The 4,585-nt window shown below is 42.4% G+C and overlaps 1 pseudogene across 1 annotated transcript; it reads right to left on the bottom strand.

The window, feature by feature from the left end:
* Positions 1-1,365: 1,365 nt before the first annotated feature.
* On the bottom strand, positions 1,366-2,292 carry LOC100953695 (annotated as a pseudogene). The gene has a single exon (XR_001161503.1). The product of XR_001161503.1 is annotated as a histone H2A.Z pseudogene (transcript).
* Between the last annotated feature and the right edge of the window lie 2,293 nt (positions 2,293-4,585).

A 4,585-nucleotide genomic window follows, 5' to 3' on the forward strand; every position in this document is an offset into this window, starting at 1 on the left:
TATTCAGAATATATAAAAAATTAATACAATTCAACAACAAAAAGACAAATAACCCAGTTTTAAAAGGGACAAAGTGTTTGAACAGGCATTTCTTCAAAGAAGATACACAAATGGCCAGCCAATAAGCACGTGAAAAGATGCTCATAATCATTAGCCATCAGGGACATGCAAATCAAAAACCACAATAGGCTACTGCTTCATACCCACAAGGATGGCTAGAATCAAAAAGATGACATTACCAAGTGGGGGAGAAATTTGACCCCTCATATAAAATGGTACAGCTGCTGTGGAAAAGTTTGGCAGTTCTTCGGAAAGTTAAACATAGAGTTATCAGATGACTCAGCAATTTTACTTGTAGGTATAAACATAAGAGAATGAATTAAAAACACAGGCCCACAACAAAAATGTGCACATGAATGTTGATAGCAGCATTATTCCTAATAGCCCTTAAATGGACACAATTCAAATATCTGTTGTCTGATGAATGAATAAACAAATGGTGGTACATCCATACAATGGAATAATATCAACCATAAAAAGAAATAAATCATTGTTCCTTGGTACATCATGGAAGAAACTTGAAAACATAAACCAGCATGAAAGGTCCTATAATGTGTGATTCTATTTTTATGAAATGTCCAGAGTAGAGAAATCTATCAAGTTTGAGAAGAAGAGGAATTGATAATTGGTTTAGAGTTTCTTTATGGGGGGATAAAACATTCTAGAATTAGTGGTGATGGTTGCACAAATTTGTGACTGTACTAAAAAACATTGAATTGTGTACTCTAAAGGGGTAAATTTTGTGGTATGTGAATTATTTTTCCATTAAAAAAAAAAGGCTTGGTGCCTGTGGCTCAAGTGGCTAAGGCACCAGCCACATACACCTAAGGTGGCGGGTTCGAATCCAGCCTGGGCCTGCCAAACAACAATGACAGCTGCAACCAAAAAATAGCCAGGCGTTGTGGCAGGCGCCTGTGGTCCCAGCTACTTGGGAGGCGGAGGCAGGAGACTCGCTTGAGCCCAGGAGTTGGAGGTTGCTGTGAGCTGTGAGGCTACGGCACTCTACCCAGGGGGACAGCTTGAGGCTCTGTCTCAAAAAAAAAAAAAAGAACTCTGTGAAGTAAACATTATCTCTATTTTGCATAAAAGAAAACGTATTTTCAGAGACATCAAGTTACTGTAAGTAGTTGAATAAAATGTGAAAATTCTCCTTTGCCCCTCCAAACTCTTAGCAAGTTGGTGCATTTCTTCCAGTCTTTTTTTTTTTTTTTTTTGAGATAGAGTCTCACTTTGTCACTTTAGGCTCCTAGAGTGCTGGGACTACAGGGAAGAGCCACCATGCCCGGCCTCCAGGTTATTTTGGGGGGGGATATGACCTTTATTGAGCTTATCCACCAGAGTGGAAATAATGTCTGTACAAAACCAAATGTTTGTTACTATAACTTCTGCATCACAATTAAAATCCAAACAGTTTTTTAAAAACAGTCAACTCAATCAAAACCCACTACTTCAGAATCAATAGCTTCTTTGAAGCCACAGTAACACTTAAATATGGTTAAGACTTGAATGCAGAAATTTGGTTGGTTGGAAAGCTAATTAAACTTCCAACTTGCTCAAACAGAATTACAAAAAGGCAAAATTGTGTTTTTCACAGAGATACAGTCCACTGGAATCACCAACACTGACAGCTATTAGAGTATTTAGAGTCCTGAGATAATAAGGAATCCAGGCATCCTTTAGACAGTCTTCTGTTGTCCTTTCTTCCCAATCAGAGGTTTGTGGATGTGTGCAATGACACCACCGCCAGCAATTGTAGCCTTGATGAGAGAGTCCAATTCCTCATCTCCAGGAATAGCAAGTTGCAAGTGACGAGGGGTAATACGCTTTACGTTTAAATCTTTTGATGCATTTCCTGCCAATTCAAGTACCTCTGCGGTAAGGTACTCCAGGATGGCTGCGCTATAGACAGCGGCAGTTGCGCCCACACGTCCATGGCTGGTCGTCCTAGATTTCAGGTGTCGATGAATACGGCCCACCGGGAACTGCAAGCTGGCTCTCTGCGAGCGGGAAACCGCCTTTGTCTTGGCCTTTCCGGAGTCCTTCCCAGCCTTACCGCCAGCCATTTCGAATTCAGCTGAAGCTCAAACAAGCAAAGCAGAGAAAGGGCTAATCAGAGAGACAGCGAGATCCCGCCACCTACTCCTTCGTCGCACTGCGATTCAAACTGCGCTGTCTCCCGCCTTCCCCACTCACTTTATACTGCAGAATGTTCCCTGGTTTTTGGTTTTTTTTTTAAGACAGAGTCTCACTAAGTCACCCTAAGCATAGTGCTGTGGCATCATAGCTCACAGCAACCTCAAACTCTTGGGCTTAAGCAATTCTCTTGCCTCAGCCTCCCAAGTAGCCGGGATTACAAGTGCCTGCCACAATACCTGGCTACTTTTTGGTTGTAGTTGTCATTGTTGTTTAGCAGGCCCGGTGGGGTCGAACCCACCACCTTCTGTGTATGTGGCTGATGCCCTACTCACTGAGCTATGGCCCTGAGCCTTTTTTTTTTTAAATGTGGTTACGTGTGTATGTGTATGCTATAAATGTTATATAATATAAAATCATGTTATGCCTGTTTTTCTTTATTTTACAATTTACTTTACAATTTACTTTAGAGATTATATATAAATGGAGAGAGAGAGAGAGAGAGAAAGAGGAGTAAGGATGAGTGAAAGAAAGGGGTCCTTATTTCATAGAGTATGAAAACGTCATAATTTATTAACCATTTCTGGCCAGGTACAGTGCCTCACGCCTGTGATCCTAGCACTCTGGGAGGCTGAGGCAGGTAGATTGCCTAAACTCATGAGCTTGGGCTGCCATAACCATGTACCACAGGTTGGGGGGGGCTTATAAACAACAGAATTTATTTGTCATCGAGTTGAAGCATGGACATCTGAGATCAGGGTGCCAACATGGCCAGGTTCTGACGGGGGCCTTCCTCCAGTTCAGTTTGCAGACTGCCAGTTTCTCACTGAATGATCACGTGAAGCCGGCTCTCTGGCTTCATCTTCTAAGGGGATTAATCCCATTCATGAGGGTTCCACTCTCAGGATCTTATCACCTCCCAAGGCCCCATCTCCAGCTACCATCACACTAGGTCTTAGATTTTAGCACTGGGGGCGGGGTGTAACATTTAGTCCACAACAACCCTATCAGTGGCTATTTCTGTTCACCTGTTCTGTAAACATAGTTGACTCCCCAGAGTTCCATCGTTGTTGACTCACTACTCTTCTCCCACCCATTCTCCCTGGATTATTTCTCACCACTCTCATGTTACTCGCTACTTAGCACATTGAGACCTAGATGATAGGCTTCTGTGCTATGTTGTGCACTTTAGCGATCCCCGCATATGAAAACACATGCAATGTAAATTAATGGAAAACCACTGGGCCCCTCTGTCACTTGGGACCCAGGACTCAGCATAGGTATAGTGTGACCCATAACTTTGAACATTGCTCTACTAAACTAACACCATTCAGATCTTGGGAAAACACTTCTCCATATCTCTAGATCTATGTCTTCAAGCAAAAGGCGACTGTCTCCAAATTCAAGCTGCTGACAGGAGACAGACGCTGCAGCTGAGCTTGGGGAAGATTTAAGCAAGGCAAGAATTTAGACCATCAACTTGTCCAACCTTTCCTCTAAGACTGTGTGAGGATTACAGGTTATTGCATAACAAGGTGTTTCCCAGGAGGGCTGAGCATCCATTTCTTGCTTTTCTTCAGTAGTTGTACAGAATGGCCAAGGAACATTCTACAATATTAAACAATATTATCATTAATTATATATCATATTATTCAATATATCATAATATTCAATATATCAATATATCATAACATTTTGTATATCTAGGCATAATATATGTGAAGGGATTTAAATAACCAATTTCTTAACATTAGCAACAGATGGACTGTTGTAAATTGTCTGTAAAGATGGTCGCCAAGTTTCCCTTCCCTGTCTCCCTGTCTCTATTACTTTCCATTCGAATCTGGGCTGATCTAGGACTTGCTTTGACCAGTAGAAAGTGGCAGAAGTGACTGTGCCAGTTCAGAGTCTAGGCCTTGGGCCTGGCAGGTTCTGTTTTCCTTCTTTTGGGATCCAGCCACCATGTAAGGAGGAAACACCATCATTCAGCCTCGTAAGTGATGGGGAACCGTATGAAGAGCGAACTCCCACCTTCTGGTCATCCCACAAAGGCCCCAGACATCTGGATGAGGTCACCTTGGACCCTCCAGCTCCAGCTGACTCACCATATGACTGCAGTCTCAGGAACAAGCCCAGGAGAGACTAGTAGAACCACCTAGCTAAGCCACAGAATGGTGAGAATTAATACATCATTATTTTAAGGCACTAAATTTTGTAGTGATTTGTTATGTAGCAAAAGTTAACTAAAACATGGACACTACTAGAGTTGCTAATGGTGTTATCTTTGTAAAAATATTCAATAAGATTTAAATTGTCAGGCTCGGCGCCTATAGCTCAACCGGCTAAGGCGCCAGCCACGTACACCTAAGGTGGCGGGTTCGGATCCCCAGCC

This window comes from Otolemur garnettii, unplaced genomic scaffold (assembly GCF_000181295.1).
Source record: "Otolemur garnettii isolate 467f Iridium unplaced genomic scaffold, OtoGar3 scaffold00089, whole genome shotgun sequence".
Lineage (NCBI taxonomy): Eukaryota > Metazoa > Chordata > Mammalia > Primates > Galagidae > Otolemur > Otolemur garnettii.